General features: G+C 42.8%; 1 pseudogene across 1 annotated transcript; it reads left to right on the top strand.

The window, feature by feature from the left end:
• The first annotated feature begins 1,148 nt into the window (after positions 1-1,148).
• LOC306926374 (myosin heavy chain, fast skeletal muscle-like) lies at positions 1,149-21,582 on the top strand (annotated as a pseudogene). Its single transcript, XR_013792527.1, has 41 exons — positions 1,149-1,358; positions 1,464-1,607; positions 1,862-2,018; positions 2,118-2,145; positions 2,231-2,339; positions 2,438-2,530; positions 2,625-2,688; positions 2,833-2,931; positions 3,369-3,472; positions 3,994-4,132; positions 5,503-5,621; positions 6,081-6,230; positions 6,348-6,518; positions 6,713-7,016; positions 8,242-8,306; positions 8,591-8,678; positions 8,769-8,886; positions 9,008-9,131; positions 9,225-9,361; positions 10,276-10,531; positions 11,262-11,504; positions 11,640-11,816; positions 11,909-12,054; positions 12,160-12,250; positions 12,337-12,726; positions 12,853-12,979; positions 13,087-13,205; positions 13,301-13,497; positions 13,938-14,121; positions 14,396-14,561; positions 14,696-14,820; positions 14,959-15,267; positions 15,776-15,979; positions 16,069-16,194; positions 16,689-16,859; positions 17,308-17,601; positions 17,808-17,936; positions 19,743-19,872; positions 20,024-20,161; positions 21,343-21,492; positions 21,575-21,582. The product of XR_013792527.1 is annotated as a myosin heavy chain, fast skeletal muscle-like (transcript).
• The last annotated feature ends 3,736 nt before the right edge of the window (positions 21,583-25,318 follow it).

The following is a 25,318-nucleotide window of genomic DNA, read 5'->3' as shown; positions in this document are numbered from 1 at the left end:
CACACACACACACACACACACACACACACACACACACACACACACACAGAATGAGTGGACAGAATCATTTATGTTACATTGTACACATATTTAAATTATTGATTGTGTGTTCGTGTTTATAGTGATATTGTTTGCTTTTGTTTGTTTATTTCTATTTAGAGATTTCAATTATGCTATGATAATTTAAATACCGGTAATACGTTGCATTGCATGTGTTTTTACATTTCCTACTCGTAATCAAGCGATTTCTAATTATTTATTTAGTGAGTACTTTTACATCTACTAGGCCTAGAGATATTATTATTTTAAAGTAACAATATATATTTTAACTTGAGTACAGTTTGGCTAACCTACCCACCTTTGAATGTAAGCTTAATTGAGTGTGTAAGAAAATAAAATCTAGCATTGCTACAGTACAAAGAAAAAAACATGGCTGTAATGATGAATTACAATTTAGTGGAATTAAGAACAAGCAAAGAACAAAAACACAGAATGCATGCAAATAATATTGAAATGTTCCTCTTTTCAGATGTGGAACTAAAGAGACATTTAAAAATGTCTCTCTTAGAAAGTGGTGTTTGACAAGAATTGTCAAACACCACTTGTGTTTGACAAGAATTGTCAAACACCATCATTATAATTGGATTCATTATAATCCAATTGAATTCATGGTTAAAAATTGAATTTAGTTTGTCCTGGGCCATGTCTTAGTGGTCCAGGCACCTTGGCTGGTAATCCAGTCTGGCAGTGTGCCGGGGTCTCGACGGCCTGTACTGCATGTCTTCCCCCCATCTCTCTCCCTATTTCCAGTCAGCCTATACTGTCTGTCCCTCCATAAAAAAATATAAAATAAAGGCGAAAGCCACAAAAAAAACATTACAAAATAAAATATATGTTTTTAATAATTCATGATGTCCTAAAAATGTGTTTTTTCCCCCTCACACTTAGGGGTTGCACACGAGGTTCCATTTCTACTGGTAGAAGGGAAAAGTGAGTGTTCATAATATTTCTATTAAACCTACAATAAGCTATAACAACCATAATAGTCCAACATGCTGTAGTCGTATAGAAATTATTATCTGCTCCGATCTCAAGTCAGAAAAAGGCATCAACACCATCTATTTGTCCGTCGACAGAAAGCCGCCACCATGAGTACGGACGCAGAGATGGAGCAGTACGGCCCGGCCGCCATATATCTCCGTAAACCAGAGAGGGAGAGAATGGAGTCTCAGTCGGCGCCCTTTGATGCCAAAACGGCAGCATATGTGGCTGACAAGGCAGAGCTGTACCTCAAGTGTAAGATTATCAGTAAGGACGGTGGCAAAGTCACTGTGGAGTTGCTTACTGAAAAGAAGGAGGTGAGCTGTAATTCTACAATCAAACAGTGGCACAGTACTACTGTAATCATAACGCATTCTGGAGTGTTTTTTATTGTATTTATAGTATGTATTTCTTTTTATTAGTCAAGAACTGTGCCCGAGTCAGACATCTCCCCTATGAACCCTCCCAAGTATGACAAGATGGAGGACATGGCCATGATGACCCACCTCAGTGAAGCCGCCGTCCTGTATAACCTCAAAGAGCGTTATGCAGCATGGATGATCTATGTAAGGTGGTTTACGTGCTGAGAAAATAATTGCGGTATTGCACATGGAGTGACCTGGATCTGATTACTGAACAAGCAACTATCACAATTTAGAGCTTTTTAACACTGTTTTCAACCAAAGAAAATGGCTTATTGCTCATTGCCACAAGTTTGCAACTCGTTACTGAATAATCCCAGCTCTAGTGATCCGTTGTCCCAGATACAAGTCAGTGCTATGTCGCATGATGTTAATGTTCTCTCTCTTCTCGCCTTCAGACCTACTCCGGCTTGTTCTGTGCAACTGTGAACCCCTACAAGTGGCTCCCAGTGTACGACCAGGAGGTTGTAAATGCCTACAGGGGCAAGAAGCGTATTGAGGCTCCACCCCACATCTACTCTGTCTCTGACAACGCCTATCAGTTCATGCTGATGGGTACGTACAGTACTAGACAGGACAATGTAAAAAACATATTAAACTATAGTGGTTTTGAGCTGTATATCCATGACTAAAAGTGTGCTTTACAATTTACAGATAAAGAGAACCAGTCTGTCCTGATCACGTAAGTTTGCATCATCTCTAGGCATTAAAACAAGGCCCTTGTAGGTTTGTACACACATTCACTAATTGCATTATCTTCTAACCAGTGGAGAATCCGGTGCTGGAAAGACTGTGAACACCAAGCGTGTCATCCAGTACTTTGCAACAGCTAGTTCCGGTGGAGAAAAATCGGCAGCGGATAGCGGTAAAATCAAGGTAGGTACATGTTTTGAACATAAAATCTTTTATATGCAATATAGCAATTCAGTTTAAAACAATTCTGACCAAACTGGGCGATGTCTAAAACATTCTAGGGGTCACTGGAGGATCAGATTATTGCAGCCAATCCCTTGCTGGAGTCCTATGGTAATGCCAAGACTGTGAGGAATGACAACTCCTCTCGCTTTGTAAGTGTAAAAATAATGACATATCATGAGAAAATCTGCAATAATTACACAATGTAGAGCGATGCAGCTAATTGTGCTACTGTATATCAAACAGGGTAAATTCATCAGAATCCATTTCGGCACATCGGGTAAACTGGCCAGTGCTGATATTGAGACATGTAAGTATGAAGTTCACAGATAAAAAATGATATATGCCTTAATTTGAGGATTATTATTATTATTAGTAGTAGTAGTAGTAGTAATTAGTCAGTAGTTGTATCATTGTTATTAGTATTATTATGAGTTATGTACAACCCATACAGATCTGCTGGAGAAGTCCAGAGTGACGTACCAGCTTGCTGCAGAGAGAGGTTACCACATCTTTTTCCAGATGATGACCAACCACAAACCTGAGATTATTGGTAAGTGTTTTTTTTACTGACGATGCAGTTCAAAACTGTTCAAAACACCGCCGCCCGCCTGCTCACCACCACCCGCTCCAAAGATCACATCACACCAGTCCTTCACAACCTCCACTGGCTGCCTGTCACCTCAAAATACTGCTCACCACCTACAAGGCACTGTACAAGCTGCCTTGTCCCCCCCCCCCCCCCCCCACACACACACACACCTCTCAGCCCTCCTTGAGCCTCGTGTCCCGTCCCGTGCCCTCAGGGCGAGTGATGCCAACCTCTTGGAGGTCCCCAAGAAGATCAGGCTCCAAACCTGGGGCAACAAGACCTTCTCTGTGGCTGTGTGCATGCCCTGCACTCTGGAATGCACTCCCCAAATGCATCAGAGATGCCCCCTCCCTCCCTCGAAAAAACACATGCTCACCCTTTTTAAAATCCCTTTTCAGAAATGTGCCTGATCTCCTCCAACCCCTACGACTTCCCACTGATCAGCATGGGTGTGATCGTGGTGGCCAGCATTGACGACAAGGCGGAGCTCGACGCTACTGACGTGAGTGGACATTATTTTAAAAACACTTTCTAATACTTACTGTGGACTGCAGTCAGTTGCTCTGCAAAATGTATTCTCTAAATCAGTGCTTCTCAAAGCTTTTAGGCTGTGACCCTGTCCCCAAATAACTGAACTTGGAATTGTAAGAGTTGACTCAGTTTCACAGATAGGTCTACATATTGTGAAAATAGCCCATCTGCATGTATTCACATGTTTTTTCCTATTTCTTAGGTAATATTTGTCAATTTGGCCAATGCTTGACAATTATGATAGTATAGTATTTGTTGATTACTTTTGATGCAGTAATGGTCTCATTTGTTTTATTTTGTATTTATTTTATAGGTATTAAAAGTCCTTAAATTGCCACTTTAGAAATGTGCAGATAGATACCCTGCATACACTGTATGTTGCTTTGTTTACAGTTGAGTTTTACACCGTTTTAAAGGATGTTTGCTAATCTAATGATAATGATTAAATAATCTCAATCTTTTGAATGCATCTTCTCTGCTTATTGACATCAGGAAGCTATCGACATCCTGGGCTTCAACGGTGAGGAGAAACAGCTGATCTACAAGATGACCGGTGCAGTGATGCACCACGGAGTCATGAAGTTCAAACAGAAGCAGCGTGAGGAACAGGCCGAACCAGACGGCACAGAGGGTGAGCTGGTCTTTATTTATATTAGTATTATTATTATTAGTAGTAAAAGTAGAAGTAGTAGCTTTTGGTCATTGTTATACAATATAGAATATAAATATAGTATATAAATATATGAATACAAGACGGAATTCAGTTCCCAGTGGATTCCTCGCGACTCTATTTTAAATCGCGACTCTGTTTTAAATATATTTCTATTATTATTATGATTTTATAAATTATACTGTTTAGACCAGTGGTTCCCAAACTGTGGTGCGTGAGCGCCTTCTAGGGGGTGAAAAGGCTAATGGTAGGGGGCATGGTGGCACAGTTGGTAGTGCTGTCGCCTCACAGCTAGAAGGTCCTGGGTTCGATTCCCGCTCGGGACGCTGTGGGTGCTGGTAGCGTGTTTCCTCCTCCACGTCATCAGTGCCCACACCCGAGGCTGGGTTGGCGAAAGAGACTTTCTGGGCCTAGGGTAGGTACCCTCACATAAAAAACATGCAGTAATCCTGGTCTCTAAACTGCCTCTCCCTGGCCAGCCGGGGCACCTGATGGAGGGGAAAGGAACTGGTTGGAATAACGTGTTCCTTCCTCATGCTACGTCCAACCAGGGAAACTCCCCCTGTCAGGTGTAAATATAATTAACATGTTATTCCAATGATAAGTATACAGAATATAGCCTATCCTGCATATAGATGCCATATTCAGGTTAATACACATGTGCATATATGTGGATAAATAGGAAATATATGTCTCTATATACTGCAGCTTATGCCATAGGTTCCCAAAGTGGGGTCCGGGGACCCCTGGGGGTACTTGAGGGAGTTCCAGGGGGTACCTAGCTCAATTAGAGATAGAAACCAAATGGACCTTTATGGGTCTGTGTACACCCATATGGGTCTGGAACCAAATGGACCCTAACGGGTCCATTTGGTTCCATTTGTACACTCTCAGAGTTAAATTAACAGTGGTTTTACAATATAAATTGGGGTACCAGAGATAGAAATGCCATTAAATCGGGGGTCCGTAGCATAATGCGTGTGAAACTGGGGGTCCATGAAATTAATGTTTCGGGAATCACTGCTATAGAGACATAAAAATCCTCCCTTGTCACTGACATAATGTTTTCATGGCCTAATAAATGTTGATTTGGGGGTCCTTGACACGAAAAAGTTTGGGAAACACTGGCTTATGCAATTTATATTTCCATATGGGGGGGTGCGTCAGCAAGGTCGGGAGGTAACAGGGGGTGCATGGCCAAAGATGTTTTGGAACCGCTGGTTTAGACCGATGATTATTTGGTTAATGCATTTGATGATTTTGTGCTTACTGTAAGTCGCTCTCTGGATTAATGCCTAAAATGTAAATTTCAAATTGCATGAACATTTCAGAGGCTGACAAGATTGCCTACCTGTTGGGCATAAACTCAGCAGAGATGCTTAAGGCATATTGTTACCCCAGAGTGAAAGTGGGAAACGAGTATGTCACGAAAGGACAAACTGTGCCACAGGTGAATATAAAGTTGCATGATTTCCATGTTCTGATTTCATACACACATTTATATTAACACACCATGCCATTAGAATATATTTTTGAGTTGTATCCACACTGTCTTAAATCATCTTCAGACTCCACTATTAGCCCATATCACTTGCCGTAGCACTTGCCCTAGCCTTGACAACCTTGCCGGTTTATAAAAATGCTAAAATGCAATTTAGATAGCGTGTTATGTAGAACGATATAAGGTTAATTTGACCTGGCACCCTATTGTGTGTATAGTAGATTATACTACTTAGAGTTGATTCTTGGTTTACCTATGCTCCTCGATTACAATTTCTATGCATTTTGTACTACCTCATGTTTTCCTTATTATTTACTGTAAATCACTCTGGATTAAGATCTGATAAATGTCTAAATTGTAAATTGCGTAATTCACACTCGTACTCTAATAACGTTCCTATTTCCTTAGGTAATGAACTCAGTCGGTGCCTTGGCCAAGTCCCTCTATGAGAAGGAGTTCTTCTGGATGGTCATCAGGATCAACGAGATGCTGGACACCAAGCAGCAGAGAAACTTCTACATTGGTGTGCTGGACATCGCTGGTTTTGAGATCTTTGATGTAAGCATGGACTTGTTTTAAGTGGGAGAATTTAGGCCTAATTATTTTTGTGTAATTTTCACAATTACACGACACAATTACAAGAGATTGGACTAATAATTATATTTCCACTCACAGTTCAACACCCTGGAGCAGCTGTGCATCAACTTCACCAATGAGAAACTGCAACAGTTTTTCAACCACACCATGTTTGTTCTGGAACAAGAAGAGTACATGAAAGAGGGAATTCCCTGGGATCTTGTTGACTTCGGCATGGACTTGGCTATCTGCATTGAGCTGATTGAGAAGGTATACAATTATTAATACATTTGTATGTATTATCATGGACTTGGCTGTCTGCATTGAGCTGATTGAGAAGGTACAATTATTCTACGCCCTATGTACGTCATTGCTCGGCAAGGCCTTACATACTTACTTAGTTTAATGGACATGATGTTAATATTGTTTTTGGTGATGTGTCTTTTTTTGTCTCCTTTACACAGCCCTTGGGCATCTTCTCCATCCTTGAAGAGCAGTGCATGTTCCCGAAGGCTACAGACAAATCCTTTGCCGAGGCGCTGATTTTAGCGCATCTGGGAAAGAACAAGGCATTTGAGAAGCCCAAGCCTGCCAAAGGCAAGGGCGAGGCTCACTTCTCCCTGGTCCACTACGCTGGAACGGTGGACTACAGCATCACAGGCTGGCTGGACAAGAACAAAGATCCTCTTAACGACTCTGTCATTCAGCTGTTCCAGAAGTCTTCAGTTAAACTGCTGGCTATGTTCTATCCCCCACCTGAGCCTGAAGGTATGTTTATTAATATATTGTAATGTCTTCTGGGATGCTGGGAACTGTTTCCATGTTATTATGGTTGTTTACTTTAAAGGCCAGCCAGTAGGAACACAGAGGGGCGGGGCTTAAGCAATTACAGCCTGTCCCTAATTGACGCACCTACCAAGTTTGGGGCAGCATGCGGGGAACCTCAGCCAATAGGAACATAGAAGGGGCTGAGCAATGGTGCGCCTGTGGCACCCAGCGGCCAGCTATTCTGATGGCAGACCTCTGGTCAGTGTTGGTGACAAGTTGGGTGCGGTTCAGAGCAGCGGTGTGCCTGTTACGTTTGTGACGTCCAACACACCCACCAGCCCACCCTCTAGGCAATTTTAATTAAAGCACACAAGAGGTCTCAGGTTACCGGGTATTTTATAATGGCTGAGAGGTGTAGTGAGACCCGACGCGTAGCGGAAGGTCTCCGACCCTGTCAGCCATTATAAATTACACAGTAAGCTGGGACCTCGTGTGGCTTATTGCTTTTCTAAAATGATTACACACATAGTAATATTAACCTCATAAAACTATTACATTCACAAAAGTAGCTACGCTTTTCCAGAGCGAGCCACACTTCATTGTTTTTACTCCAGTCTCTGTGACGGGGGAATAGGAGGCGCTTGATGTCTTTACGAAGCCGCCCGGAGCCACACATTCACAGTCATATGAGCGCGGGCGGTGCTTAGACGCCCGCACAGCCAGGGCGTGTAAGGCAATCAAGTGCTCCCCTTCCCCAGTTCAGCTGCAGAGCTGCGGGATCAGCTGGGAATTATATAAAGTGATTGAAGGTGTGGATTATCGGGGGTGCATACTTAGTTTAGACTAGTCATTGGTTAGACATGGGTTAAGGTTAGGTTTAGGTGTGCTGCCCCGTGGGAGGTTAGGTTTAGGGTGAGGGTTTGAGATAGGTTGTAGTTGTAGGACTAATGACTGGTCTAACCAATGAATAGTCTAAACCAAAAACTGTCTAAACTAAACTACTGCACCCGATTATCGTGATATTTACAACGGAACCCAGCCAATCAGATTCAAGTATTGGGACTAACCGTTTTAGAAATAGAGTTTTAATATAGGATAATAATATGTGTTCTATCCCCCAACCTGAGCCTGGGGGTATTATATGAATACTATGAACACTAGGGAGGAATTTGCATTCCGTATATGACTAATGATGATAACTCACGATTCTAACAAATATAAACAGATAATACAAAGAAGGGAGGCAAGAAGAAGGGTGGTTCCATGCAGACTGTGTCTAGTGCATTCAGGGTAAGATTTTGTATTCAATATAATCAACATTATATTCCTGTAAGAGTGAAGCATTATTATTACTATCAACATTATATCCATGTAAGAAATAAACAAAATTAACAATTAAACAATTTTTGTTGTGGCTGAAGTTTAAAATAGGGCTTAAATGGTTAATGTATGTTTTAAATCTGCAAAGAAACTAGTATCTAAAGAGTTCAAATAATAGCAGCGGAGGAAAAAGTACAATTTTGTATGACTTTTTACTAATAATAAACATAATTGGCTGTTTTATGTCTCAATAGGCAAACTTGGGGATGCTGATGACCAACCTGAGGGCAACTCATCCTCACTTTGTGCGTTGCCTGATTCCCAACGAGTCCAAGTGTCCAGGTAAACACTGAAAATAAAAATGATAAACTATCATTTAATGCAACTTTGGCCAGAGTTTGTTCTTCTAATAATGAAGCAACATCTGTACAGGCCTGATGGAGAACTTCCTGGTCATCCACCAGCTGAGGTGTAATGGTGTGCTGGAGGGCATCAGGATCTGTAGAAAGGGCTTCCCCAGCAGAATCCCATATGCTGACTTCAAGCAGAGGTATTCATTCCTTTTCCCCCAGCAGCTTTTATTTCCAAACATAGTCAATGCAAAATGATCAACTTTTAGAAAAGTATATAGAATGCCAGCGCAAAATGACCATGAACTTTTATAAAAACAGGTACAAAGTACTGAACGCCAGCGCGTGTCCCGATGGCGCCTTCATGGACAACAAGAAAGCTTCAGAGAAGCTGCTTGGGTCCATTGACGTTCCTGTTGATGAGTACAGATTTGGACACACCAAGGTGAACACACTGTGAACCTGGTTTAACATTATCCCGAGTGGACTAAAGATGTTATGGTTGTTTAGTGACAGTGTTTTGTAACATTGTGTTCAGGTGTTCTTCAAAGCTGGTCTTCTGGGTACCCTGGAGGAGATGCGAGATGAGAAGCTGTTCACTCTGGTCACAATGACTCAGGCTCTCGGACGAGCTTACCTCATGAGGAAGGCGTTTGTCAAGATGACGGCGGTAAGGTAAGCATCGATTCAATATTGAGTACAATTTGTATAAGCAAACTTTGTCATTGCTGTTCAATACAATAAATGTAAAGTGTCAAATCACTACAAATGGTAAATGGTGCATTTATATAGCGCTTTTATCCAAAGCACTTCACATAGCGATGGCGGAGGTAACCATGCAAGGCACCAACCTGCACATCGGGGACAATTAGGGGTTCAGAGTCTTGCTCAAGGACACTTCAACACTAACTCTGCGGGAGCCTGGTTTCGAACTGGGTACCTCACGGTTCTCATCCGGCTGCTCTACCAGCCACTCTACCCCGGTAGAAATTGCCAGCGAGCTTTTGGTGACGGTGGCAAGGAAAATAAGAAAACAGGCTCTTGGGTGGGCGGCCATCTGCATTTACCTTGCCACGACACAGGGCAACAAAGATTATACACACAGCAATAATAACGACAACATTAGTAACACTCTCGAGATGCCAACTTTCGCCTTGCAAACAAGTAGGCCATGTCCAAGTCCTAGACCTCTCTGCTATCTGTCTGGGTACGACTGCTGCTCTGAGTCCTAGAGCTCTCTGCTGTCTGACTGGGTAGGACTGCTGCTCTGAGTGCTATAGAGTTCTCTGCTGTCTGTCTGGGTACGACTGCTGCTCTGAGTCCTAGAGCTCTCTGCTATTCTAAATCAACCTTGAAACATACCTTAGTTACGTATGTCACCAAGAATGGCTGTTGGAGGACACCGACATACATACCCCAACATACATACTGTACATACCCAACCGATCGCAGTACTGTACATACCCAACCGATCGCAGCGCTCTGCTTGTGCAAGTAACTATGACACAATAATAGTAACTATAGTCAGAGCCTGCAGTCGTAATACGTGGAAACCCTCAATCATGATCCACTGAAACTGTTTTCCACAGAGATGCCGTTTTCACCATCCAGTTCAACCTCCGCTCGTTCGTCGCTGTGAAACACTGGCCATGGATGAAGGTCTACTACAAGATCAAGCCTCTTCTGCAGAGCGCTGAGACTGAGAAGGAGCTCGCAGCGATGAAGGAGAACTACGAAAAGATGACGACAGACCTGGCTAGTGCTCTGGCCTCGAAGAAGAGCCTGGAAGAGAAGTTGGTTGCTCTAACGCAGGAGAAGAATGCCCTTTCAACGGCAGCGTCATCAGTAAGTACCTACACTTACAGGGAATGTTGCTAATAATATTTCATATTGTTTATCATCTGACCTTGTATATTTTATCTAATGTAGATGTAGACCATGGCAGAGAATGCCTGGTGGGTCCAACGGCTGTTGGCATCATTGTATGTATGGCTACATGGCTAGCAGCACAAAGGCCTGACCCAATGTGTGGTTCTTCTGTGGGGAGGGTGAATCTGCTGCATATGCCACTGCTGGAGGTTGCTAGCCTCCAGCTTCTTCCTTGTCCTCACCTCTGTACCGTCCAGGCCCTTACAATGATAGAGCCTGCCTTTTTCACAAGCTTGTTCAGCTCTGTTAGTGTCCCTTGTGGAGGAAGGTGTCCCCCATGGAAGCAGCTGCAAAACAAATATACTCATATATCTTTGATTGAAATTTGTATTCACTGTTTGTAGAATGGGTACAAGCAAGACTTGTTTACATCAGGGACCTCCATTTCAATTCAACAAATATACACTAGGAAATATACAAAACGTGTACAGTATGGGGACAAAAGGGGGGTGGAGGGGGGGAATTTTATTTTACAGGCGCCAGTTTCGAATTGCAGCCGCCCGTAAGTGCTAGACTAGGGTCTAGGGATTCACATTTCTTAATGGCCGTTAGTAGGGCGTTCCACATTCAAGTGGCATAGGAGCGAAATCTCACCCAGAACAAATGCTGACACGTTTCCTCACTTATCTCTTTCATTGACAACCAGGGAGACGAGCTTCTGAATGATGCTGAGGAGAGATGTGAGGGTCTCATTAAAAGTAAGATCCAGTTGGAGGCAAAGCTCAAAGAGACGACCGAGAGACTGGAGGACGAGGAGGAGATGAACGCAGAGCTTACTGCCAAGAAGAGGAAGCTGGAGGACGAATGCTCTGAGCTCAAGAAGGACATCGACGACCTGGAGCTCACCTTGGCCAAAGTGGAGAAGGAGAAACACGCCACTGAAAACAAGGTTCATGATCACACACTGTAGCAGTCTTATCAAGTTATTGAACAATAATGATCCATTCACGATTATACACTCTTCTAGCGTAGCGGTCTTATCAAGTTCTAGAACAATATTGATCCATTCATTCTGCTTATTTAGGTGAAGAACCTGACTGAGGAGATGGCCTCTCAAGATGAAGGTCTTGCTAAGCTGACCAAGGAGAAGAAGGCGCTCCAAGAGGCCCATCAGCAGACCCTGGATGACCTGCAGGCAGAGGAAGACAAAGTCAACACTCTGACCAAGGCCAAGACCAAGCTGGAACAGCAAGTTGACGACGTGAGTTCATCAAGTCAATTGGATGTTTTGAAACTTGAATACGGTACGTTTATTTTCTTACTGAAAAATACGAAAACTATATTGTTGTGCAGTTGGAGGGTTCACTGGAGCAAGAGAAGAAGCTCCGCATGGACCTCGAGAGAACCAAGAGAAAGCTGGAGGGTGATCTGAAACTGGCCCAGGAAGCCATCATGGATCTGGAGAATGACAAGCAGCAGTCTGATGAGAAGATAAAGAAGTAATGTGGACCACAATAATAATAACAACAATAATAATAATAATAATAATAATGCCGTGGATAAAAACTACCACTAACATATGATGTACTGTATGTATACCACAGGAAGGACTTTGAAGTAGCCCAGCTTCTGAGTAAGATTGAGGATGAGCAATCTATGGGAGCACAGCTGCAGAAGAAGATCAAAGAACTCCAGGTATTTATTTTATTATATACTTATTTAAAATCATTGATGATAAGTAAGTGAAAGTTAGGATTTGAATATGCCCATTCATTTGAAAGGCTCGTATTGAAGAACTGGAGGAGGAGATCGAGGCAGAGCGTGCCGCTCGGGCCAAGGTTGAGAAGCAGAGAGCTGATCTCTCCAGGGAACTTGAAGAGATCAGTGAGAGGCTGGAGGAGGCTGGAGGAGCCACCGCCGCTCAGATCGAGATGAACAAGAAGCGCGAGGCTGAGTTCCAGAAGCTGCGTCGTGACCTGGAAGAGTCCACCCTGCAGCACGAGGCCACCGCCTCTGCTCTCCGTAAGAAGCAGGCGGACAGCGTCGCAGAGCTGGGCGAGCAGATCGACAACCTCCAGCGTGTCAAGCAGAAACTGGAGAAGGAGAAGAGTGAATACAAGATGGAGATCGATGACCTGTCCAGCAACATGGAAGCTGTTGCTAAGGCAAAGGTAGAATAGAGTGCTTGTGTGTAATTCTTGACAAAATACGTTCAATGAACCAATCAGGGGGAAAAAAACTAAGGAATACATTGTAGGTTACTTCAGTGATTGAATGTGTCCAATGATAATCAACAGGGAAATCTTGAGAAGATGTGCCGCACCCTTGAGGACCAACTCAGTGAAATCAAGGCCAAGACTGATGAGAATGTTCGCCAGCTCAATGATATTGGAGCTCAGAGAGCAAGACTGTTGACGGAAAATGGTAAATACAGATACTACAGATACTAATCCTAATGGCTATCTCAGGAATTGTATGTATTGATCAAAGATGATTTAATGTTTGAAACTAATACTCAAATGTCTAACTAGGTGAGTTTGCTCGTCAACTTGAGGAGAAAGAAGCTCTGGTCTCTCAGCTCACCAGAGGCAAGCAGGCCTTCACCCAGCAGATCGAGGAGTTGAAGAGACTCGTTGAAGAGGAGGTTAAGGTAGAAGGAACAGCCTTTTTTTTACGAACAGACCTAATTCCATCTTTTTGTAATTTCATCCAGCTGACATTATTTTGCCGTATTTATTTTGCCAGGCAAAGAACGCCCTCGCCCACGCTGTGCAGTCAGCTCGCCATGACTGTGACCTCCTGAGGGAGCAGTTTGAAGAGGAGCAAGAGGCCAAGGCGGAGCTGCAGCGCGGAATGTCCAAGGCCAACGCTGAGGTGTGTCAGTGGAGGAGCAAGTATGAGACTGATGCTGTCCAACGCACAGAGGAGCTGGAGGAAGCTAAGTAAGTCATCAGTGTTTTTTTCCTCACTATAAAGACTTTCGCACACCTAGAGTAGGCTTAGGAACAGGTGCGTAGGCAAGTGCAAATCAATAATAAAATAAAAAACAATACGCCCGCACACTGTTGATCTGCTCGGTACAAGAGGATACAGTTATTAAGTAGGCAACATTTCGGTCACTGACCTTCAGGCTCAGCACAGCATTTTGACAAACAACCAATCATTCGCTAAGCAGAGTCTGTGATTACAAGAGAGGTGACATAACTTAACTAGACATAAGGACCCCAGAAAACTCATACGTCATTGAGATTAAATTCTAAAACATTATAATAAAAAATAATAATAATTATATATATATATATACACGCACACAATTATACAACATTGTACACCGCTCACTATACAAAATATTGCTCACAATGCTTTGATTTGTGATCAACAGGAAGAAGCTCGCCCAGCGTCTTCAGGAGGCTGAGGAGCAAATCGAGGCTGTGAATTCCAAGTGTGCCTCTCTGGAGAAGACCAAGCAGAGACTCCAGGGTGAAGTGGAAGACCTCATGATTGACGTGGAGAGGGCCAACGGTTTAGCCGCCAACCTCGACAAGAAACAGAGGAACTTCGATAAGGTGCTTTGACATGGGTGCATGTGTTTGGTCCGACGTACTAACAGTCCTACAGTCATGAGTCCGACACTCTACCCAAAACCCAAACCTAACCTCACAGTAAGCCACGGGTTAGTTGTAATTAACTGGCAGCACATGTCGGTTGCAGCGGTGTTGTCGGACTAATGCCTGTCGGACTGTTGTCTAAGCAACGTGAATTGCTTTGACATGAATTATTTGAATTGTTTCCTCCTGAAAGTGGAGGTAAATTACACATTTCATCACGGCTGCTGTGCAGGTCTTGGCAGAATGGAAGCAGAAACATGAAGAGGGCAATGCAGAGTTGGAAGGAGCTCAAAAAGAGGCTCGTTCTCTCGGCACCGAGTTGTTTAAGATGAAGAACTCCTACGAGGAGTCCCTGGACCAACTGGAGACCATGAAGCGTGAGAACAAGAACCTGCAACGTAAGTTTCCTCTACATCATTCTTTTAATAACAGTTAAAGAATAACTAAATTGAGTTTCAAAATGGATCAGGCTACAACTTTATTCAAACACAAATACAAAATAGTCGCTGAAAGTTCATTGATAATTTTGCAGAGGAGATCTCAGACCTGACCGAACAGATCGGTGAGACTGGAAAGAACATCCATGAGCTGGAGAAGGGAAAGAAGCAGGTGGAGACAGAGAAGGCAGAGATCCAGACAGCCCTGGAGGAAGCTGAGGTAACACTTTTAGGTCCTAGATGAACAACGCAATTGTTAGATTCCTTTCAATACGTTTTATATTCAAACAGCATAGCAGTATATGATCGACGTTACATTAACGGTCCTACAACCTTTTGATCCTGTATTTCATTTCAGGGTACTCTGGAGCACGAGGAGTCTAAGATTCTTCGTGTCCAGCTGGAGCTCAACCAGATCAAGGGTGAGGTTGACAGGAAGCTGGCAGAGAAGGACGAAGAGATGGAGCAGATCAAGAGGAACAGCCAGAGGGTGACCGACTCCATGCAGGGCACTCTGGACGCTGAGGTCAGGAGCAGAAACGATGCCCTGAGGGTCAAGAAGAAGATGGAGGGAGACCTGAACGAGATGGAGGTTCAGCTGAGCCACGCCAACCGCCAGGCTGCTGAGGCCCAGAAGCAGCTGAGGAACATCCAGGGACAGCTTAAGGTGCAAAACATATTAGTTACTAGACACATATTCAATCAACGGAACTGCTCTGAACATCTGAACCAAGGGGCTAGCTCCGTTCGCTGCCTCTAAATGAAGCCACTTCCGGTTTCTCGGTGAAGCTGCTGTTCCTATTTATGGCCCATCAGATGTCTTCTACTGTTTGCAAGACATTAAAATCTCAATGAGGTTGTTGGCGAACTTTACACTTGATTACCTTAGTAAACCTTTTCAAAAACACGTTGTTTTCAATCGCTAGTTTTTTAAATCATCATGATATGCGTTTAGTAAATTATGGTCACGTTAATTTTAAAATCTACTGGTTCTACCGAGTGAAGACCCGCCCTCGCTGCGGTTGCAGCCAATATAGTATTAATTTCTGGACCGGATATAGAAATATGGCGGATTTGAAATCACAGCAGAATGGGCTTGACACGGTCTATGATCCGAACAACATTCTGACGTTTCTCATAACATGTCCACCTCATATGCGATCTCTTTTTTTTAGGATGCCCAACTGCACCTTGACGATGCTCTCAGAGGCCAGGAAGATGTGAAAGAACAAGCCGCCATGATTGAGCGTAGGAACGGCCTCATGGTTTCTGAGATCGAGGAGCTGAGAGTGGCTCTGGAACAGACGGAGAGAGGCCGCAAAGTGGCTGAACAGGAACTGGTGGACGCCAGTGAGCGCGCTGGACTGTTGCACTCCCAGGTAAGTCAATTGGAGAAGAAGAAAAAACTGTCAACATTATTTAACATACTTGCATACTTGTATTGCTAATCCGAATTTTTATCTTTTAGAACACAAGCCTTTTGAACACCAAGAAGAAGCTTGAAACTGACCTGGTCCAGGTTCAAGGTGAAGTGGACGACAGTGTTCAAGAAGCAAGGAATGCTGAGGAGAAAGCAAAGAAGGCCATCACTGATGTAAGTTCCATTCCAGAGAGAGGTCCATTATACCAGGACAATTAAACATCCTTATGGCATTGCATGCATGTCTTGTTAAAACAGCCATGACAATCATAGGGGGGGGGAAATTAACTATATCACTATTTTCAGCACTTGTATCAAACATAATGTGCTCAGGAAAAGAACATTCTGAACATGAGGTGCTGGCTTCAGGCAGATGGTTCAGAATGTTACAGTGCAGACTGAACTGGTACAACAATATATTCAGTCAATCAAGATATTTAATAGCAACAACAATTACTACTAAATATGATGAGTACTAAGATATTGTGATTGTATTACCTGGTTTGATTCCTTCTGGTCTCATGACACATCACACATGTATCTGTTTATTACCTTTCATGATTTTAAAGAGCCATTGTCATGCGTTGAATGACGCAGGAGACCAAGACATTGTTTCACTTGCGGGACAATAAGGTATATTTGATCTCACAACAACGATGACTTTCCAGGCGGCCATGATGGCCGAGGAGCTGAAGAAGGAGCAGGACACCAGCTCTCACCTGGAGAGGATGAAGAAGAACCTGGAGGTCTCCGTCAAGGACCTGCAGCACCGCCTCGACGAGGCTGAGAACCTGGCCATGAAGGGAGGCAAGAAGCAGCTCCAGAAACTGGAGGGCAGGGTAAGGTGTAGTTTACTTCAACCCATTAAGACCTGGAACGCATCTGCGTCACCTTGGCTTTTAAACACTTTAACCATTATTGTTTTTAACTTTAGCTATTGAAAAATAGCAAATATACAAGCTCATGGGCTTATAGATCTGCTATTTGTGATTTATTTTTTTATCGTAAAACGTGTGCAATCCTTTGAATATATATGTATTTCACAGCAAACGTTTTTAACTCTTATCTTTGCTTCTGGGGTGGGTCCCTGGAACAATAATATTTTCAGATGGGGGTCGGCGGCCAAATACAGAAAATGTCTGGGGGTCCTTGACATGAAATAGTTTTTTTTTTTTTACTGTCATGATTTAGAAGACATGTGTAGAATCTGCTCTCAGGTCTCAACACGAATTATATGTCAATGAAATAAGAAGAGATCTCTTCATAATGTATGTTTCCATTGTGAAGGTGCGTGAACTGGAGGCCGAGGTTGAAGGTGCACAGAAAGGCAGTGGAGACGCTGTTAAAGGTGTGCGCAAGTACGAGAGGAGAGTGAAGGAGCTGTCATACCAGGTAGGCTATATCACTTAAATAACCATCATCATGCCACTGACTAAATTAATAGATGGACATGCAGCTAATGTTATAAATTCACTCTCACTTCAGACTGAAGAGGACAAGAAGAATCTGGCCAGGCTTCAGGATCTGGTAGACAAGCTGCAGCTGAAGGTGAAGGGCTACAAGAGACAGGCCGAGGAAGCGGTAAGTCAAATAGACAGTGTTAGTTAGTGGTGAGTGTTGTTATAGTTTAACTAAAAGGAATAATAGGAATCAGTTATGATATCAATATGACCAACAGCATAAGCAGGCATTCTTCAGTGTCCATCTTGCTGCTTTCCACAAGCGGCACATGGAAGACGCTCTTTTCAAATAGTGCGGCTTTGACCCATGTCTCTATCATATTGCAGGAGGAAGCAGCCAACACTCACCTGACCAAGTCTAGGAAGATTCAACATGAGCTGGAAGAGGCTGAGGAGCGCGCCGACATCGCTGAATCGCAGGTCAACAAGATGAGATCTAAAAGTCGCGACACCAAGGTAATGTTTAATAACTGAAGGTTCATTATCCTTTAACTAAGATTGAACTAAAGATTCATGTTGAATATCTAACATTATGTTCCTATTGTTACAGGGAAAAGATGCTGCTGAATAAGTTCTCCAGTTCAAGACACCGTACAACGTCATAAAATATGACCCCATTGTATTGAATGAAGGTGGCAACAACCTATGTTGTTTCTCATTCAAGGGACCATGCAAAGTCATAAAATATTGTATTCAATAAAGTGGCAAAAACTGTATTTAGTTGTCAATTCTTTTTTATTGTGAGGTTTTAATTCTGGGTGGGTCCAACTCACATGTCCACTATACCATTTTATAAACCCATTGTAAAGATAAGTATCTAGTGTACTTCAATGGCTCCCAAATCATTTTAGCCTGTGATGCAGAAGACAATTTGTACGTCTCCCACTCCCCGGGACCCAAACTATTGAAACTAGCAGATCAAGCTCACAATCAATGCTTCGCACCGTGAGCATGTAGATCGGCTATTTCACTACAACTTTAACATTTATTTATGGAATGGAATTTTTTTCACAACAAAAATAATACAACTTAAAACAATTAAATTAATTCATTAACGTAAAAAAATAATATATATATACACAGTATATATGGGCCATTCTACCAAATTGGTTCAAATTGCAGTCCCACAATGAAAAACACACAGTAAACTGTAAACTGTAGTAATGTCATGTTCTAGTATGTTCTAATTAATCACAATACATTAATTGAGATAATATAAAATTAAAAAAAACATCCTGTATATGTTACTTCCTATTGTAAGGTGGCTGTCCCAACCTCTGAACCCTACATTTCAATTCATGAAAAAAGTACTTAAATGATTTTTGGCACTTCCCTAAATATATTTTTTTAATACCCCCGGCCCCATTTGATTTATTTTATAGGGAAGTTGAAATAATGAAATTGATTTTGTAGATTTGTTCTTAATTTTACTTTCATGTCACTACCGAAACAGAAAGAGTCCATAGTCTGGTTTAAGCCACACCCCCACACTCTTCACAAAGAAGTGACATAGACTTCATGTTCATCATCTGAAAATCAGCGTTTTGTTTTAAGGAGTGTCACTACCGAAACACATCATTTCTCATAAATTATAAACTATTTTGTTTTTTCTGCTAAATGTGATGTTTCTATCCATGTACAGTACATCAGTTCAAAGTTGTTTTTTTGCCTAGCATTGCAGAGTTAAGCTAAAAGGTAGATGCAATTGACCACATGATGAAATAGAAATCAGAATTAAGTACATTAAAAAGCATAAACATCCAATTTTGTCACTACCGAAACAATTAGTCACTAATTTGTGACATGATTGTTTCGGTAGTGACAAAATTGGATGTTTATGCTTTTTAATGTACTTAATTCTGATTTCTATTTCATCATGTGGTCCAAAATACCAAAACAAAATGTAAAAGGTGTGGCAGAGAGAGACTGAGAGTGAGAATGCAGGCAAAGGAGATGGAGAGGTTTGTTGGGCTTCCACACGACCTAGCACCGAAGTGATCAGGCAGTATAGTAGTTTAGTAGTAGCTTGAGCAAATGTAAAGAATCTTATGAGTTAATATTTAGCAAAATAGTTAAGTGACTATGGCACCGCATTGTAAAGACAATGCTGTGGTCACTACCGAAACAGTGCAGTCACTACCGAAACACTGGTTGTATTGTCTAAAATCAAAGATAGTGAGGTGCTCTGGTGGTGGTGGCTCTGTGCCTATATTGATGCATTACTTGTAAGTTTCCTTTCTGTTTGCCAAATGCCCCTTTGAGTACCACCACCTGGCCCCCCTCCCCAGCCAGCACCGCCACCTGGCCCCCCTCCCCAGCCAGGGCCACCATCCGGGCCTCACCCCCAACCGGCACCACCACCCGGGCCACCCTCTCAGCAGCCCCCTCCTCAGCAACAGCTACGGGCCCCAGCCCCCCCGCAGCAGCCCCCTCCTCAGCAGCAGCCATGGGCCCCGGCCCCCCTTCAGCAGCAGCTATGGGCCCTGGCCCATCCTCAGTAGACCCCCCCTCAGCTGCAACCTTGCCCCTCGGCCCCCAATCAGCAGGCCCCTCCTCAGCAGCAATCATGGGCCCCAGCACCGCCTCCAGCACCCTCCGCATGGTCTCACCCAGCTCTTCCTCAGCCGCAACCATGGACCTCCACACCATCCCAACTGTCCCCAGCGACCATCCCTTACCAGGTACCTCCCACCTCCTTCCCACCACAACAGTGGACTCACTCAGTACCTCCCCCCATACAATGGCCCTCAGCTCCAACCCACAAACGTATACAGGCCCACCATTCGGCCACATGCCCTCTAGGGCTGAGGGACCTACATTCCCAAACCTTAATGAAGAAGACCCTCATGAATACACAATGCTAAGAATGGCCCTCCTAAATCTATATTGTCTCCCTTGGAAACCGAAACATACAAGTATACCACATCCTGCTAGATCACCTCAAACTACCCTCAGCACGGCATATAGCACTGGCCTATGCCCACGGCCCCCAGCCCTATACCAAGGCCTTAGCTGCATTAGACCAACAGTACAGCAGCCCCACCACCTGGCCATGAGAGAAATTACAACTATATCAAGCCTCCCAAAGGTCCAGGTAGCATCCAGGTAGCATGCCAGTATTGCAATTCCCCCGACCATTCGATAATCCACTGTAAAGACTTTAAGATGCTGAAGGCAGAAGATGCTAAAGTATGAATAAAGAAAGAAAGGAGGTGCTGGAGGTGTGCAGGACCTCACATGGCACTGTAACCTGAGAACACCTTGCCCCCTGTGTAACGGGAAACACCTAGGTAGCCTGCATCATGTTGGGGAGACAGAATCCATGGTACTGTATGTAAATCCGCAGCCCAGTTCACCCAAAGTCCTCCAAAAAGTGGTTAAGGTTATACTACGAAATCAACATCACACTTTAGATACTTATGCTATACTTGACGACGGTTCTCAGCGTACAATGCTATTACCAGCAGCATGTAAGCAACTTGGGCTCAAAGGAGACCCAGAACGACTAGTGGTACACACCATCAGACAACAAACTGAAGCAGTTAGTTTCCAGATGACACCCCCAGAAAACCTTTGCCATTACAAATGCATTCTCCTCAGACAAGTTGGCACTGGTAAAACAGAGCTATCCAGTAGACAAACTCAAAACACTCCATCGCCATCTACAGGGCCTCCCTCCCCATCCCCTTTCCAACTTGGAGCAGATAATTCTCACCAACCAAGAAAGCCCGCCTAGGGCCACCAGGGACACACGTAGCCCTCCATACCCAGCTAGGCTGGACACTTCAAGGGCGAACCTCCTTCCAGGAACAGCCAGATGCTGCTCAAACCCTCTTTACCTCAACCGTCGCCCCCTATGCAGAACTCAGTCGCCACGTTAAGAATGTATGGCAGTTGGATCTTCCACAAGAAACAAGAAACAAGAACAAGAAACCAACTACAAGATCCAAACTGGATAAAGAGGCCATGTATTTGCAGGAAGCCAAACCCATCAGAGCAGACGTTGATTGGCGTAAACGAAAAAGCAAATTCTTTAACACTGTTTTCGGGTTTTTATATGCATATTTTTGCTCCTGTGTTTATTTATCAAATAGATATTTGATGGGGCGGCTGTAGAAAGCCCCACCACCCTATTGCTGAGAGTGGGGTGGAGTAGTAGCAGGTTGCCTTGTTGGTGGTGGGTGGGGCCGCCAATTGGCACACCTGGGGACTATATAAGGGCAACTAGAAGCCACAGACAAACATTTGTACCTTACTGGAGAGGTGCTGGTAGCACCTCTGTGCCTATATTGATGCATTACTCGTAAGTTTCCTTTCAATTTGCCAAATGCCCTTTCAGTATTTCCAGCACAGGCAGCGCAAATCCTGGCATGTATAGGCCTACGTAGCCCCTTTCGGGATCCTCGGTTACCTTTTCTGAAGTTTGGACGACGATACCCTAGGGTCCCTGATAGCTTATTCCACTCTCCATAGGACGCAGATTTACCCACTCTCTGTTCACGGAGACCTGCTTGGTCGCTTGAGTGTTGGTGAGATGTTTCAAAGATGCATACAACAGCTTTAGGAGACTGCGGAAACGTGTGTGAAACGGCATTAACCGCCGATGCCGTTAAGTATTTTAAGTATTTTTTTAAATGTTGCTTCGCTGAAATTCTCTCTTCCTCACTTCCCATGTCCCGCCTCCCACGACACAACAGCATTATAAACATCCTGCATGTACGCGGTCGGCCAATCAGAGGCAGTAACTAGGACGTGCAGCTAGCCAGTCGCCGCTCGGGAGGTGGTACAATGCAAAGTCAACAAGGAAGTCTAAGGAAGTCAACAAGGTCATCAAGTCAACAAGGTCATCAAGTCAACAAGGAAGTCAAGGACATGTTTTGATTTCCTCGAGTAGTGATTCTCAGCACCTGAGCTGATCTACACCCCTATAGCAGCATCTTGTTTGTCTGTGATCCACTTATATGGCACTGATGAAGGTCCCAGAACAGAAAAGATTGCTAATTTTATGCACCCCTCACTTTGAGAGCAGAGCACCTTATGTGCATATACAAAAATAGTCTTCTTTAATAGTTTATACAGCGAGCAAGTCTTTTTATGCCATTTTTCCTAGGTTTTGATTTGATTGATTGAAAAATGTATTAACAGTTTGCAGAATTACAGTACATTTCAAGCACAAACTCAATACAAAGGCTGTTAACTGTGAGTGGACGACCCAATTAAGCATTATACTTGTTTCCAATAGAAACAAAGGAAATGGGACAGAGAAAAAGTTAAATATTTAGGAATAGAAGTACCTAGGAATATGGACTCACTATATAAATTTAACTATGACAAACTAGAAACCACAATAAAACAAGACTTGAATAGATGGAGTCTAGTACCTCTGTCCTTAATGGGAAGGATTGACACTATAAGAATGAATATACTACCGAGATTTTTATTCCTTTTTAAGGCACTTCCTCTATACATCAGCCCAACTATATTCAGGAGCTGGGACCGAATGCTTCTCAAATTTATCTGGGATGGTAAAAAGCCAAGGGTCAAGATGAAAACATTAAAACTGCCAAAAAGGAAGGGGGGGCTAGCCCTCCCCAACCTGCAGAACTATTACTATGCAGCGCAAACACAGACAATACAAACATGGCTAAACGAGGAGGTACAGGTAAAATGGAGGTCCATAGAAGTATTAGAATGCAAGGACATGGAGAAAACCCTCCCTTTCCTTGCAAAAATTCCTAAACAAAACATCAAAAACATATGGCTTAGAAATACACTCACAGTTTGGGACAGAGTCAGGAACGACTTAGAGATCAATGATGAAATGCTGCTATTAAGAGAAATAAAGGAAGATCCTGACTTTGCCCCAAACAAAGATGATAGTACCTTCAAAATTTGGAATAAAAAGGGACTGAAGATATTTGGCCAACTCATGGATAATAAGGGAAATGTAAGCTTTGAGTCATTACAAAGAGACTACGACCTACCACATTCACATTTCTTTAGATATTTGCAGGTTAGAAGCTACATCCAGAATAACACCAGACAGAGAAAGACCATTACAGATTTCCATCCTTTGACACAGTTCCTTGTTAAAAACTATAAGCGCGCGAGTATCAAGCATCAAATCTCAGCATTGTATAACATCTTGGACAAGCAGAAAAAAACAGAAGAACTGAGAGAGAAAATAAAATGGCAAGAAGAACTACACCTAATTGTGCCTGAAACTGAATGGGAAAATATAAGCCTATCTACACATAAGACAACAGCATCTCAATTCTGGCGAGAATACGCATGGAAATGTCAAATGAGATATTTCTTAACACCTGTCCAATTAGCAAAATTTCAAAGTTCAGTAACACCAAAATGCTGGAGAGATTGTAGAGAAGACCACGCCAACCACAGTCATATCTTCTGGTCTTGCCCTGTATTGAAAGAGTACTGGGACAAAATCGGAAAGGAAATGACACAGGTCCTAAAAATTAACGTAGTGACCAACCATGAATATATCCTGTTGGGGAAAATTCCAACTGGAATAGTTCAATCCGAAGACAAGTATCTTATTAAAATACTAAGATTAACGGCCCTTAAACTTATAACAAAGAACTGGCGACAAAAACCAAGACCCAGGGTAGAGAATTGGAGGGAACTAACGGAACAAATTAAAGTAATGGAGCAGCTAACATATAAAATTAGAGGAAATATTGATAGGGGTATCGCTCTGTGGAGTAAATGGGAAAGCTATATGGAAGGTGCAGGAGTGGATGAGGCGGGACCATAACATAAACTAAGAATTTGAAAATCTGGCACCCCAGCTCAACTAAAAGCACACCTTAACTAAAAACACAGTTTAAAATCTAACAGGAATAAAATCTAGGAAGAGTCAACAACCATGCAGGGATAGCACTTTTTATTCTAATCGTTTTTGTTTTTGTTTCTTTTTCCCTTATAGGCAAGGCATTTGGCTCCAACAACAAAAAAAAAGAAAGAAAATTAACTAACTTAAATACGGGTTTTGGCGTTTCGGCCCATGCATAAGGCCCACAGGGTTTTTGTTTCCTTTGTATGTGTATATTAATAGGTATGCTATGTTAGGTTCTGCTATGTCCCTGTTTTTTATACTATCGTATCTATTTATTGTTTATTTTTACTTTTGTTTCTCGTTATATTTGTCTTTATGTTGTCCTAAGTGTTTCTGTGTCTTTTTTTTTTTTTTTTTTTTTTGTTTGTATCTGTATAACCACACCGTGGTGTTCACAAAAAATAAAAATATAAAGTATAAAAAAAAAAATACTTGTTTCCAATAGGGTCCACCATGTTCAATTCATCAAAAACATTTAGAGACGTACAAATAGACACTTCTATATAGACAAAGGACAGAACAGGAATTCATCATAAAGGAGGTAAAAAGGGAAAAGAAACATATACAGTGAGGGAAAAAAAGGGGTGGGCGGTGGGGGGGATTCACGTTCAGCTCCGTTCATTTGTTTGTTTTCCTTGGAGGAGCTGCGTTGGGTCCCCAAGTCGGCTTCGTGGCCGTACCTTGAGTTGGCTGTGTGGCCGTGACCGTCTCTTGTGTTGTCCTTGTGTTGGGTCCCCAAGTCGGCTCCGTGGCCGTACCTTGAGTTGGCTGTATTGTCAAACAATTGCCCTTATGGGTAGCACTTTATAATAACTATACACTATTAACCTATAGTTAAGCATTAGTTCATGCTTAATTAATCATGAATCCATCAATAGTAATAAAGCATGATTCATACATTACTAAGCATTAGTGAACACACTCGTAAGCATTTCATCTGTACACTATTAAGCATTTGTTAAGCATTACTAGAATACTT

The sequence above is a fragment of the Electrona antarctica genome (genome assembly GCF_951216825.1).
Source record: "Electrona antarctica genome assembly, chromosome: 7".
NCBI classification, from domain to species: Eukaryota; Metazoa; Chordata; class Actinopteri; order Myctophiformes; family Myctophidae; genus Electrona; species Electrona antarctica.
Note: the sequence above shows the minus strand (reverse complement) of the source record. Positions and strands in the feature narration are given on the sequence as shown.